This window comes from Pteropus medius, unplaced genomic scaffold (genome assembly GCF_902729225.1).
Source record: "Pteropus medius unplaced genomic scaffold, Ma_sr-lr_union100, whole genome shotgun sequence".
In the NCBI taxonomy this organism is placed as follows: domain Eukaryota; kingdom Metazoa; phylum Chordata; class Mammalia; order Chiroptera; family Pteropodidae; genus Pteropus; species Pteropus medius.
In genome coordinates this window covers 29725339-29741598 of record NW_024354500.1, presented here as the reverse complement: position 1 = coordinate 29741598, position 16260 = coordinate 29725339, and positions in this window count along the sequence as shown.

The following is a 16260-nucleotide window of genomic DNA, read 5'->3' as shown; positions in this document are numbered from 1 at the left end:
CAAGAGTTATTTGAAGATTTTCTTTCAGCTACTAAAAGAAGTAGCAATCACTAAATGAATTAAAAACAGACATGTTAGTTGACTTTATAGTTTAAAAAAAATCACAGACTGTCATTATTATATGATATTTGAGAGAATATTTATATACAAAATAGCTTATTATATTAGATAACACAAGATACCTTTCAAAAATATATAAAACTACAAATATTAAACTTTATTTTCCTTTAATTTTATCACTCAACACGATTTTCTCAGGTTTGTAACTTTACCATCGCTAATATTTCTCATCTCAACATATGGCCAGTAAGACTCAGTATTAAAGTAAACATTTTAGAGTAACTACAAATACATAATAATTTCCATCTCTAAGACATCAACATTTAAGAATAAGATAAAAATCACATCATTCTTCTAACCAATAAAAATGATGTAGTTGGCCTTGGTGGATTAAATTAAGAATGCAAGAATGCAATTTACAAAGAAAAGGAATAGTAGACACTTAAATTACAGCTGGGTCTTATAATGCACCGGTTAATGCCATTGAGATTTGATGGTAAACATTTCCATTTATTTAAATTTAATAAACATTTATCAAAAACCTACCTGAAAGCACCTGCAGGTGCTAGGAAATGAGGTAGGGGTGGATGTAAAAGTGCCTTTAAAAGAGTTCTAGTCTACTGAAGGAGACAGTTTGATATAGTGCTGGGCAGCAAAGCATTATGGGGGACAGATTCCATTACTGGCAGAGCAGTGAAGCAACAACCAGCAGTGCTGTTTCTCAAGTGGAAGTTGGCACTTTTTTGTTTCTCTTTAATTACAGTAAAACAGTTGATGTCAGAGAATTTCTCTTGGACCTGCGGCCAAAAGCCAGGTGATCAGGAGAATGGAGGAGCTTGCTCTTACACACAATTGAATAGGAGTATAGCATATTTTGTACAAATGTATGCTCTAGGGTTCAAAGCGCTGAATATTTCAAATTTGTTCCTCTGCAAAATTCTTCCAATTCAAACATTCACTTTAAAATTGAATTGAAAGTAAAAGATATGTTCATGAACAGTTGCTTTTCTCATATTATAGTAGCAGGTGTTCTTATTTTATTGGAAAAAAAGATATGGAAAACAATATTAAAGACAGACTTTCATAGAAGATAAATATGATCCTGTTATTTTCATGCTTTTACCCAACTCATCATTTTCAGAAAGATGTGATACAACCAAATCATCCACAAGTCATATTCATATCTTAGAATTGGGGATTACGTTGTGCTTTTTACTACTCGAAGCAAAAACTACTCTTGCATTTAAGGTTTATTGAAACTATATTGCTAATTATCAAAACAAGATCAGTGAAAACAAAGTATTATAACTCTTTTTCCCCCTTAAAAGAGTTGTACATTTGAGAACTTTTTTCTTATTTATGTTGAGTAAAAGGAGATTGGAAGCTAGCACTTTAGTTTGAAGAGAACTTCAGATAATATTAGTAATAAGCCTTAAGAGTTAAGTAATATCTCAGCGTAAGAGCTAAATCTTTAGACCCTAATTATCTAGTTATTTATAGTGTGAGGCGAAAGATTGAGAGAGGGAGAGCAAGAGAGAGCAGGAGAGTGAGAAAAAGAGAGAGGCTCAGAGGCAGCAATTGCAAGATTGTGTGCTAAGGACAGATTGACAGACTCAGAAGTCAGAATTCCTTTGCTTTAAATAAGTGATTCTCAAAGTGTTGTCCTTAAACTATCGACATCAGCATCAATTGAGAACTTACTAGATATGCAGATTTCCACCTTATCCGAGATCTGAATCAGCAACTTGGGGAGTGGTATTCAGGAATCCGTGTGTTAACAAGCCCTAAAGGTGATTCTGAAGTACCTTAAAACTTGATAACCAGTGCTCCAAATAATACCACCTGGCACCTGCTTGTTAGCCCATGTGAAATAAAGTATTTTACTGCACAGATATCTACAGCAGGACCATCATCATCACTACTGGTTGTAGGTCTGAAAGAAGAGGCTGAGTATGAATGTTGAATGCCACTCACTGTCATTTCACTCAAAGAGATTATGATTTATGAAACAATGGTCCTAGAGTTACCAGTGCAGTGTGAAAGAAGGCTGGTTTTAAAGCCCTTGTGTGCTTTATGGCTACTTGGTGACAAAGAACTTTTAAATTTCTAATTTTATTTATACTTACTAAGGCTAAGTTTTGCAGAAGCAGACACTTTCTAAGAGTAAATATTTTCTGGAAGGAAAAACAAACAAACACCAGTACTTACAAGAGACTGCAGGAGTGGAATAATAGATTGTGCATATTGTCAACATGTTGTTACAGGAATTCTAAGAGATTTGGATCTAAATTTTCTTACCTTAATGGATCAAATGGTGAAGAAACAGGTGGTCTCCAAATCTGCCCATTTTATAGAACGAAGGGTCGACTACTTACCTCATTATGTGCTAAAAACACAAATGAGAAGACTTCTTATAAAAAAAAATGTGCTGTGACTGTTTTATGCTACACATAGAATATGTATCTCTTTTTGTCTATTTCAAAGATTTAATAAAAAATGTCATTAGTGTTACCGAAATTTGTTATCGATAGGATGAGATAATAATTTTATCTAGTAAGAAATCCATTTGAATTTCATTATTTCTGAATTTCTACAAATCCATGAAAAGTTTGACAGCCAAATTTATTTATTCTTGGCAAACTATGACTTCAGTTTTTGAGGAAAATGACTTCTAAATTCTCCAAGACCTAAAGCATTTTTCAGATATTAAATAGCTGTTACAAATCATTGATGAGTTAATTGCAAAAGTATTAGGGACAATATTGAATTTCATTCCTACTGTATATTATTTTAATGAAGATACAGGCAAATATGCCTATAAAATATAGTTTGAATATACATAAACCTGAAGTATCAAAATGAAAAACCCCAAAGATGGTTATGGACAAAAATTGTGAGGAGGGCTATTATTATTTTAATATTAGTATAATAATAGAATGTTTCACACTTGTTATAAATCATAATAGTAATCAATTGCATTTCAAAAACAATCTGGATAGTTATTACAATTTAGAAAGCTTTTCAATTCTAGTTAATTTTACAACAGATTACTTTTCTACTTCCTATAAGTTACAAGTCAAAAAATAAAAGAGTAAATTCCATTAGGTTATGTGCAATTAGTTTTCAAATGGCATGAAGCAAAATAATAGATACTTTTAGAGTCAATATTTAAACAGAGAAAAAACTGTTAATGTAAGTCTATTCTATTATCTTATGTACCACAGAAAATGAACTTCAAAGGCATGAAAAACACTGTTCTCTCCCAAAATTCAAAGGAGATTGTTTTCTAGAGAACTACTGCAATTAAAGAGGGGGCCAAAAGCTCCCTCCCACTTGCCACGTATTTCTATTACCTTAAATTTTCTTTGGAATTTGAATGTGTTTAAGTTTTTCATGAAATGTATTTCTATAATTGTATCATATCTGTGAAACATAATGTCATTTGTTTAACAATTATCTTATACATTTAAAGTTCTTTATGATTGATTACTGTGTCTTCATGAAGAAATTTTTTTTTATCAGATTCAATGTGATAGCATACCAACTACTGTGAAGGATGCTCATTATGTGGTTTTAAGTAAAAACCATATTGAATTTGATAATCACATTCACACTGTCCTCTCTGTTGTATAAAAAAATCCTGTTGTTGTTGATTAGATAAGTTGGCTATTCACTCATAACTAGTGTCAAATTTTTGCAGTTAAGGATTGAATTAAGCCCTCTGGGTCAGTACTTAATAAAAAAAAATATTATTCCCAATAAGTTTATATAAACAGGGATAATCATGATATAAAAGATTTTTAATATTGTTTTAAGATCAGTTACTATAAGATACTTAAGATTAATACAGAAATATTTCATAAAAAATATGTAAAACCACATATGTACATAGACCATGAAATTTTGGAGCTTTTATCAAGAGATTTAATCTTGTTTTAAGTTAGAGTAAATGAAGGCCTTGTGTATTTCAATTTATTATTTGACTAGTAAGTATGGCATTTATATAATTAAGCAATATTTTGGGGGGTTAATGAAAAACTTATATATCACTGAATTTTTAAGTTCAATGATAAATTTTAAAATGTATATTTTCTGCTTTTCATTTACTTAAATAATTCTGATAAGTGACAGAATCAACTACCAAGCATTTTAATTTAAAAACCCATTTTATTCAGCACTGTTAATTCTAACTTGTATCAAAGTGGAGCCAAAGTAAGTGAGTGAGGTAAATACTCGACTCCTAGTGAAATGTGATTTGGGGATGGAGTGCTTTCTAAAGACAAAGTGAAACTCTCACAGTAAAATCCCAAGAAAGACTAGCTATTTCAGTGATGGGGATGTTTCGCTTTGAGTAATCCATTGTCACAGACCAGGTACTTGGTCACCCCTCCTCCTGGAGTCAGCCATGAAGAGAGGACACCCATCTTCACTTCCTGTAAACCAGCGACCATGAATGGGAGGAAGTGTAACAGGGAAAAGCTTCTTAAGGCACCTCTTTGACCTTGCCCTTTCACTGTTTTCTCATTCTTGAGCTGTTGTCCTAACCCCTAGTCCTACCCTCACGCTAAGCATGGGCTGACCTCTCCCCACAGCCTGCCTGGCCCTGCAGAGTTCCCTGACCTTCCTTCAGCCCAGCCTCAGTCCATAAATATGACTCATTGCCTCAGGTACCCGTTATCTCCTGTGGTAAATCAATGGCAAGTGGCTAATTTGAGAACAAATGAAGCAGAGTTCAAGAAAAAAGGGAAAAAAAATGACATTATTATACCCCCAAATTTTACAATTTTACATCTAATAGAAGTTTATTTTCTTCCCAGAATATCTATGTTTATCAGTGGTCTTCTGGTTCTGCATGAGCTCTCTTTCCAAACTCCAGCTGAGCTTGCTGCCTCAACTTGGAAAGTATCCCAATTCTGAGACTCTTAGGGCAAGGTCACAGCAGGTTGCTAGGGATATATGCCTGAGGAGGTACTGCTTTTGCCAACTTTTGAAACAAAACATCTATCCTAGCCATTACTTTTCATAAGTCCAACCTCTAGGCAATAACATAAAGATAATACTCGATTTAAAAAAATACAAACTTGTTTATTATGTAATTTCTAATTAATTTGACAATGTTTGAGTTAATATGATAATTCTCAAAGGGATAATGGTATAAACAATACGTTTGTGGGACTGGAAAATCCTTAGCAGTACATGGCAACATGAAGCTTAATTTATCGCAGATGAGATAAGAGCGTTTCCAGAAAGAAGTAACGTTTCCTTCCACAGGGACACAGATTTAAAATCTCTCCTTATACGGTTACATAGACAAAGTGGAGAACTTGTTCATAAAGCTTTGTCTAGATCACACAGAATATTAAGGAATGGAAAAAATGATCATTTTGGAGTATTATTAGCACATATGCATATATGTATACATGTGTGTGTATAACCAAGTGATATATAACTGAGTGATCACTCATTATTCCGTTATTTAGTCAGAGAATAACTCACAATATATATTAATTTAATGTTCCAGCCTTTTGAAGATTTCCCTTTTTCATCTAGTTTAATCCTCTCAAATTATATCTTTTAGTTTGATGGCTAGTTTTCCTCATTCTTTTATAAATAGCTAGGTTCCATATATTTGCTATTCTAGATAATCTTTTCCCTAAGACCAGTTTCTCTCTCTCTCTCTCTTTCTCTCTCTGTCTCTCTCTTTCTTTCTTTCACTTATGTAGCTAGCTAACACTCATACGGTTATAGCAATTTGGGACAAGTGAAAAGAAGAAATCTGTAAACTGCCTATCTCCTCCAAAATTTCATATAAATAGTCAATAAGAATCTAAGGCTCTTGATGCCACAGTGTTGTTTACTGCTATATCCCTGGTGCCTGGCATATAGAAGTCACTTGATAAATACCTCTTGAATTAATGAATTAATAATAATCGCATGCCACTTTTTTCCCCATTTCATCCTTTCGTTCCATTTTCTCTCAGTTCTTTCCATGTGCCCTCTGAGGCTTCCTTTCCACTGAGAACAAAACACTCAACACCCTATATTTTCAGAGTCTATACCACTCATACTTCTTCTTCTTTTTTTTTACTAAAATTAAGCCACACATTGAGAACACCTTTTCCCATTCTCAAGCCACCATCACCCTTGGAAGTAATACCAACATTATCCTTCTCACCAATCATAGGCCCAGATGACCACTCTTCAATTCATAAGTAAAACCTGGTCCCTTTGTGGGTCCCTTCACTCATGTACATTAACACCCAGCTTGAAGTCTGAATCTCCAGCCCTGGATCCATGCAGATGTTGCACCCAGAATCCAGCTTTATACTTCCTTGGTCTCCTTTATGGGAAACACTTTTATTTCATCATTCTTCACTAAACCACTCTCATAGTTTTGCATAATGCAGCTCATAGGCAGCATTTTGTACCTTATCATCTCCTATGACAACAGATTCTCCTCTGAAATGCAAAACTCGAATAGTCTCTTCTGAGGCAACAATCATTTACACATCCTTTAATGTCACACTTATGTTTATACTATAAATTCCCTTCTCAACTCCAAAGAGATTACTGGATTCTTGACCCTTTTATCTTATCTCAGTTCATCAGTCCCATCCTGGATGTAACTTCTTCCCCACACAAAGAAAAACAAGACCATCAGGTGGTATTGCACTCACTACCAGATATGATTTACTTTAAAAAAATTCTTACTTTTTGCCCTAATGAACATCATGAGAGTTATCATACAACTCAGAGCCTGCTCTCCTGCAGCATTGAAAACAAATGCTTTGAGCAAGGTGTAAAAGCCTTATTGAGTTAGATTGCCAGGCCAGCAGAGCCAGCACTCTTCTCTTACTTGAGATTGCACTCCAGAGACTCACATCTCTAGGTGGAAACTTTGCCATGATGTTAATTACAACACTTTTTCACCCTATCTCTGCTATCATCAGTCCTTATTATTTTTTCTCCTGCGTCAGAAGCTGTTCTTAAAATAATTTCATTATTTATGAATTCTCTTTAAGACCATATAAATTTGCCTAATTTGATTGTGCGATTCATCTACAACTCTTCTTATTGTCCAATCTTGGCTTTTAACTGTGTGTGTTTGGGGGCAGGAGTAGGTCATCTCATTTTTTTCTTGGCTAACTATTAATAATTTCCTTATTTATTCATCTTTTAACAATAGTAAATTATCCATTTCAAATGCATCTGCAGCTGGGACTCTTCGTTCCTGCTGTTGAGAGCTGCTGTGATAGTAGAACTTACCTTGCCATCCTCTGCCATCATGAAAAGTCAGCAGAGCTCCCTTCGTTTAATTATAAAACCAATCATATTGCATTTTTCCTACTCCAAGAGGAGGATTCTCCATATGTTCTGTCAAACATTTGGGCTTTTAAAATGACTTAATTAGTTAAAATATTTTTTATTAGAAAATTATATCTTTCTTTTTACTTCACAAAGTAAGTAAGTATCCATCCTTGCATCTGTAGTCTACCAATTCTAAAAGCTTACTTCATTTGAAAATTTAGTCTAGGCCTTTAGGATGTATTATTATAAGGAAGCATCTATAAACCATAATTTTGTTTTATTTTATTTTACCAGTAGAATCTGAATATTTAACTTTAAATGATACTCAATGTTTTTTACACTTGCTGTTGAAAGGGGCCTTCTTCCTACCTTCTTGACCCAGAATTCTGCTCTCATAATGACTTATTTTGCACATATCTGGAATGGAGGGAGATCATGGAGTTCCTGAGATTGAGAAAGGCAAAATATCTCCCTCATTCCATTAACATAAATCTGTGATTCAAAAGCTACCAGCATTCTACTCAATTCTTGGAGACTCTTTCATGCTTATCACTCATCAACAACTCACAGGCAGGTTAAAGCCAGTCTTAAATGTAACCTGTTCAGGAAACCAAAACCACCTCCCTATCTCTTTTTCAAAGAGTGTAGGTAAGCCCTGCCAGTGATTCTTCTACAGGATCTGAAGCACAATATTTTCTCAAGTCTCAGGATCTGTCAAGATGTTTCCCTATAGAGATTTTCCAATGAGATAACACATTAAAGAGTGCTGCCCCCTCCTTTAAATATTTGAAAATTTTGATTTACTACAATATTTAGATGTGATAGATATAGGATCTCTTCCCCTGTTACATAGCACAGAATGATAATATTGTATATGCATATGACAAAGTCACATTATTGTTCAGAATATCCAAAACAGACCTGTGAAATAGCTTTCTAATTACCACCATCAAAAAGAACTTTAAATAAAATATTTTAAATAAACATCATTATTTTGTATAGTTATGTCCCAATGAGGCCACCACCAAGAGTTGTACAATTTGATGGTTCTGACCCAGGATTTTAGCTAGTGTAAATCATGGTCACATGTGTAGGAAGATGCCTTATTCAATTATGTTTGTGCTTTATTTTTCAACCAGATAAACTGGAGGGGGAGTGTATATCAACATAATGATGCTTAATGCTGGGAAATCTGTGATTTACTGGGACATTGTTAGATGGTTGCAGTATATGATTATCTCTTATTTCCAAACTAAAATTATTGTGGCCAGGTTTTGATGGCAGGGAGTACCAACCCATTTCTGCTTCAGAATTTCCTGAGATTCTTGTTAAAAATGCAGATCCCCTGACACTGGCCAATACCTTATTTTAGTTAATTCTAAGGTGAAACTCAGGAATTCTAATTCAACTGTTCTAGGCTGATATTTGACCACTGATTTATTCCCTCGGACTATAGAGGATCAACTGCTCAGTTTTCTATTTTAGACCTGACTCCATCATATCTTGGGAGAATATTTGTAGTCTGTGAGCCTTCCTGCCCACTTCTGACTGGAATAGGCAGCATTTCATTTAAGACTTTGTCCTTGTTTGGCTTCTTATTTTTAGAAAATGTCAAAACAATCTCAGTTTCATGAAAGCTAAATTATATAGCTCTGCTCTTTTCTGGTTAACATAGTTCTTGTCGAGATTCAGGGGTATTCCCCCAGTTACAAATTTTCAAGTAACAATATCTGATAACAAAAAATGTTATAAGCAAAAACAAAACTCTTTCTGCCATCACCAGATGGTGTCACTTTGCACATACTTATAAATAGACTTCCAAATGGTCTTTTAGAAACTGGAGATAATTAGAAGATAATTAGAAAAACTTACAGAACTCACTATTGTCCTTTGTATATTGAAACATATGACAGGAAATAATATTTTTGGAGAATTTTCTGTCTCTAAAATGCAACCTTTTTTTTTTCCCCTCCAGTTACTTTAAGATTTATCCTTATATTATCCCCATATGGAGCTGTGTCCTTTTATTCCTTCTTATTTACAGTATACATATACACAGTAATATAAACATTATGTTTTATTGTACTTTGGTATGATGATAGCCCTCTTCACTGAGAAGCATTCTAAGGACGAGCACTAAGAGTATGTTACTGCGTTTACTTAACTGTATTGAGGGCATCGTTCATGGCATTCCAAGGTATCTTATCAAGGAGTACACAAGGAAAAATTTTTACCTGGACCTAATACCAGGAAAACTTGCTTTCATCTTATGAACATTGCACAATTTGCTATTTTTTAAAATTGTGCTCAATTTTCATATTGCCTGCTAGAAGGATTAGAAGCAAATCCGTTAAGCTGTTCACTCACATTTTAACAAGTCATGACTAACATTATGAACTAATCCCCATGTAGCCTCACTTTCTTCCTTATTTGCCTCCTTTCCCCATCATTCTAATTTTTTAATTTTTATCCTGTGTTTAAATTATTTTTGAAACAAATAAATACAAATAAATCTGTTTGGGAGCACAAAAGACAAGCAAAACTATAAGAATTTAAAGAAATTAATGTTTAGTAAAACTGAAATTAGCTACAAGTACATTTAAGTTTACAGATTTTAGCGAATGATTTCTTTTAAAAAATTAATAACCTGTAACATAGAGGGAAGATTTGGAATTAAAAAGTACATGACCAAGGTCCAAGTGCAGATTTTGAGTCCCAGTCTCTCTAAATGTGGCTTCGATGGAAGAGATTATGCTCATAATTCCATAGCTGATTGAATAACAAGTTGTCTCTGCCCATGTCACAACTGAAGAGTGAACACCCCTGCTATATGTATCTCAGGAACACCAGGGTGGAGTTTGGTAACCTTCTACGCCACGAAGTCTCTTTTTAATCATTTTTATTTAAAAATATTTCCCGGTAAACAGTTTTAAAATATTGAATCCATTTAAATCCTTTCAAATTGATGTTACAAATCTCAGTGCTGATATATTTTTTTTATAGCAGTGTGCAGTAAATTTAATTTTCCTTTTTTATTATTTTGGTGATTTTCCTCCTCAAAACTAACTTTTGGACAATTAAGCATATATTTGACTCAATATCTATATTTTCTTTTTTTTCTCCATCCCACACCCTTCCTGTTTGAGAACCGTCAGCTTGTTCTCCATATCTGTAGGTAGTTTCTGTGTTTTATTTATTTATTTATTTTGTTTCTTGCATTCCACATATAAGTAAAATCATATGGTATATGTCTTTCTCTGACTTATTTCACTTAGCATAATACTCTGTAGATCCATCCATATTGTCACAAATAGCACGATTTTATTTTTCATTGCTTAATAATATTCCATTATATATAATATATATATTATTAATACCACATTTTCTTTCTTATTTATGTATTGAGGACATCTAGGTTTTTAGTAATGTGATATACATAGAAATGAATATATCTTTTCAATTTAGTGTTTTTGTTTTCTTTGAATAAATAAATAGTGTTTTTGTTTTCTTTGAATAAATAAATAAAAAAGTATACTTGCTGGATCATATAGCAGCTCTATTTTTAATTGTTTAAAGTATCTCTATATTGTTTTCTATAGTGACTGAATTAGTTCACAATTCCCCCAACAGTTTTCAAGGGTTCCCTTTTCTCCCCATCCTTGCCAGCACTTGTTACTTGTTGATTTATTGATACTAGCCATTCTCACAGGTGTGAGGTGATAGCTTATTGTGGTTTGAATTTATATTTTCCTGATAATTAGCGATGTTGAGCATCTTTTCAAATGTCCATTGGCCATCTGCATGTCCTCTTTGAAGAAATGTTTATTCACGTCCTATGCACATTTTTTAATTGGATTGTTTGCTTTTTGGTATTAAGTTCTATGAGCTTTTTATGTGTTTTGGATATTAACCCCTTATTAGATGTATCATTGGTGAATATTTTCTCCCATTTGGTAGGTTGTCTTTTTATTTTGTTGATGGTTTCCTTTGGTGTGCAAAAACCTTTTAGTTTGATTTGGTCCCATTTGTCTATTTTTTTCTTCTGTTTTTCTTGCTCGGGAAAATATATCCAAAAAGATATTGCTAAGAGTTATTGATGGGACATCAAAGAGTTATTGTCTGTTTTCTTCTTGGAGTTTTATGATTTCAGGTCTATGATTTTCTTCAAATTGAAAATGTAAACATTTTTAGGAGGTATAAACAACTGTCTTCTCAAAAATTATTAATTCTGTAATCTACTAGATACAATTTTAGAATCTTTCAGTACCAGTTATCTTATCAATAAATTGTATATTTGGGTCTTTTGATTTAGAAATTTTTTTCTCTATTAGCACATACATTATTTAAAGGCAGGAACTGGGCTATATTCATAAGATTTGAATGCTAGCCCCTGGTACTACCACAGTGCCTTATAAGATGTAGGCTTTCAATAAACCTGTGTTGACTAAATCAATAAATAAAAAACACCTATCCACCATTGTACTTAATTTTACTGAATTCTGAAAAGTGTTAGGAGCCATATGAGACACTGCTCATAAAGAAAAAAAAAGAGTATTTACTATTTACCTAACACTGTACTAAAAGGGAATATATAGATGAAAAGGACTAAATTCCTGCCCATGTTAAGCTAACCCATTTTTGAGGAAGAAAGTAAACAAAAAGTTTATAAACTTTTGGCTCTGCCTAGAGAAAGGTGGCTTTAGAAGGAAAAAGTCTTTGCTGGAATTTGAAAGTAGAGATGAAGAAGGCATTATGGGCAGAAGGGACAAACCTCAATGAAATAGACATGTAGAACAGCACAACCTCTTTAGAAATTACACACAGTATGAAGGAAAAATGTGGGTCCATGGCAGAAAATAAGTGGAAAGGGGGTAGATAGTAAAAAGCTTTATATAATATTTGAGGAAATTTGAAACTCATGTTATGTAATAGAGAACAATTTAGGAATTCTATCCAGAGGAGTTATATAATTAGATTTTGGTTCTAGTGAGTATGTTAATAGTCTTGTAGCTGGGAATTTGAGAGCTGGACATTGTAAGTTTAGGTATCAGATAAGTTTTTGTGAAACTATTCACCTTCAAGAATAATGATTGAATCTAAACCAAGGCAGTGGCCCAGGGGCTGGAAAATAAACATTAGATTTAATATGTAGATAAAGATTTGGAGACTATGAGAGGTCATATTAATGTTTAATTCTATTTACAATGGATCCAAGCCACCAACCACTTTAACAGAGCCAGCGCTGTTCCAGTAGCTAAAATGCTTTGAATACATTTTTGAACTTGTCCTCCCCTTGGTAACATGTCTTTTTCTGACTGTGTATTTATGAGGGAGGCAAAGTTAGGTAGATATTCACTCTGTGAGTTGCCCTTTTTCTCTTTTACCACTAACCAATGATCCCTACTCTCTCCTTCTGGCATATGTTGCTCATGAACCCAAACACTGCTGCCAATTTGCCAGTCGCAGAGCCAAGAATCAGCTACCAACCTTGACCACTGCAGCCTGCTCTGCTTGCTGCTCACCTGTTTATGGTGGTCTTGTAGTATAAGCATAGCCACTTAAGATTCTCTTCTCACTCCCTCTCTCTACCAATGTGTGATTGTGGGTGTGTGTTTGAGAGTGTGAGTGTGTCTCCTAGATACAGAAGAGAGAAGAGCACATTTTCTCCTCTTGTGCTATAAACATCTAAAGGTATTTCACCTCAAAACTTGTCCCAGGTCCAAGTCTTAAAGGATCTTTAGTAGTACAGCTTACACTTGGGCTGCTATTCCTCAAGTGGCCTGTCAATTGAAATTCAAAATTTCATTTAAGTGTCTCAAGCTTATAGTCTCTTAGAACTTCTTGAATTCTGTGCCTAGGCAGGAGGAGAAGTCAGCTAACAACATGGTCAATAGTGAAAGTTTGAAAGATTTTCCTCCAAGATTAAGAACAGGAGTTCTATTGAACGTAGTACTGGAAGTCCTAGCTAGAGCAATCAGATAAGACAAAAAAATAGAAGACATCCAAATTGTGAAGGAAGAAGTAAAATTGTTTATGTTTGCAGATGATATGATCTTATATATAAAGAATCTTAACGATCAACCAAAAAACTATTAGAATTAAAAAGTGAATTCAGTAAAGTTGCAGGATATAAAATCAACACACACAAATCAGTTGCATTACTATGTACTAACAACAAAACATCTGAAAAAGAAATAAGAAAACTATTCACAGAAACATCAAAAATAATAAAATATTAAAACTAAATTTAACCAAGGAGGTTAAAGAACTAAACCATGAAAACTATGAGATTTTGATGAAAGAAACTGAAGAAGAAACAAAAAACATGGAAAAATACTGTGTTCATGGATCAGAATTATTTTAAAATGCCCGTACTATCCAAAGCCATCTATAGATTCAGTGCAATCCCTATCAAACTCTCATTGGCATTTTTCACAGAAATAGAAAAAAAAAAAATCCTAAAATTTGTATGGAACCACAGAAGACCACAAATAGCGAAAGCAATCCTGAGAAAGAACAAAAAGCCAGAGAGGCACTACACTTCCTGATTTCAAACTATATTACAATGCCATAGTAATCAAAACAGTATGGTACTGGCATAAAAACATATAGATCATATAGATCATTGGAAGAGAATAGGGATCCAAGAAATAAATCCATACTTGTATGGTCAATTAGTATTTGACAAAGGAGCCGAGAATACTTAATAAATAGTGTAGTGAAAACTGGATAACCACATGCAGAAAAATAAAATTGGACAGCTGTCTTATACACCTATAAAAATTAACTCAAAATAAATTAAGGACTTAAATTTAAGGTCTGATACCATAAAACTCTAAGAAGAAAATGAGGAAAAAAGCTCTTTGATACTGTCTTGGCAATGATTTTTTGATGTGGCACTAAAAGCATGAGCAACAAAAGCAAAAAATAAAGAGGATTACATTGAACTAAAAAGCTTCTGCAAAACAAAACAAAACAAAAAACAATAAAAAATGAAAAAGCAATCTGTGGAATGGGAGATACTATTTGTAAGCCATGTATTGGATAATAGTCAAACTATATAAAGAAGTCATACATCTAGTTAAAAAGCAAACCCGATTAAAAAATGGGCAGAGGAAATGAATGGCCATTTTCCCAAAGAAGACATTTAAACAGTCAATAGGTACATGAAAAAATGCTTAACATCACTAATCATCAGGGAAATGCAAATCAAAACCACTGTGAGATGTCACCTCACACCTGTTAGAACATGCTATCATCAAAAAGACATGAGATAACTAGTGTTGGCGAGGATGTGGAGAAAGGGAACATTGTGCCCTATTGGTGGGAATGTAAATTAGTACAACAACTATGGAGAAAAGTATGGAGATTCCTCAAAAAATTAAAAATACAACTACCGTATGATCCAGCAGTCTCACTTCTGGGCATATATTCAAAGGTAATAAAAGCAGTACATGGAACAGATACCTGTACTCCCATGTTCGTTCTAGCATTACTCAAAATAACCAAGATATGAAACAGCCCAATTATCTACCAATGGAATGTTATTCATCCACGAGAAAGAAGGAAACTGTCATTTGTGACAACATGAATGGACCTTGAGTATATTATGGTAAGTGAAATAAGTCAGACAGGAAAAGTCAAATACTGTATGATACTACTCATATGTGGAATCTAAAAAAGTCAAATTTATAAAAACAGAGTGCAATTGTGGTTACCAGGGGCTAGGGAGGACGAAGAATTGGGGAGATACTGATCAAAGTGTACAAAATTATAAGTAGAAGATGAATAAGTTCTGGAGATCTAATGCACAACAAAGTAAATATAGTCAACAATACTATATTATATACTTCAAAGTTGCTAAGAGACTAGATCTTAAATATTTTCACACAAAAAAAATAATTATGTGAGGTGATAGAGGTAATAGCTAATGCTATGGTGATAATCCTATTAAAATATATACCAACACAGTATACACCTTAAACTTGCACACTGTTATATGTCAATTACATCTCAAACATAATATATTGGAAAAATACAGATAGTGTAAAAATAAGAAGCTTGAAATTCAAATTATCAGGTGGCATTAATATATCTATTGCAAAAAGTAATGTAGCAAACAAAAATAAAAATATATGTGTATACAGTGGTTGTGACCATAAACTGTACAGTTAGGCTAGTTTTGTTGTAGAAAACTTGGAAAGTTACTTATCTTTTCTCTATCTCAGTTGAATTTTCATAGTATTAAGATAACTTCTACAACATAAGACTTGTGAAAATCAAATGATTCACTGTATATAAAGCACTTAGAACTGTTATTGGCATATAATAAGTACTAAATACATACTAGTTTAAGAAGTTAGAAATCATGATCTTAAAACTTGATTTAGAATAAAATTAAAACTGAAATGGAATTATTAATTAAAAAATTAAAAAGGACACTTCAAAAGCAAAGGATACAAAATAGCTACATTTATAAAAAAGAAAAAAATAGAGTATTCATTACGTTACTATTTCTTAAAAATTATGAAAATAAATGAACTAGTATTTGAATTTTGGAAATTAAATGTCAGCGTTATTAAATCATAAAATATCAATTTTTGTTAAAAGACCAAAATTTCTGCTGATAAGGGAGAGTTTTGAAAAGGCAAATTTTAGAAAAATGGTAAATGTTTGCAATAGCCATCGTTGAGATTAAGAAATACTTTTATTAACAAAGACTACTACTTGGCAGTGTCAAACACTTTGATTGAGGATAGAAATAATGATGATGATTAATAATAACAATAATAATAATAAAGCCAAAAAACACAATAATGAAATTTCTCCAGTATGATTTAGTGGTGCAGAGGCAGAGATCATTTTATTTGGGGATTGACTATTTTAGTGTAT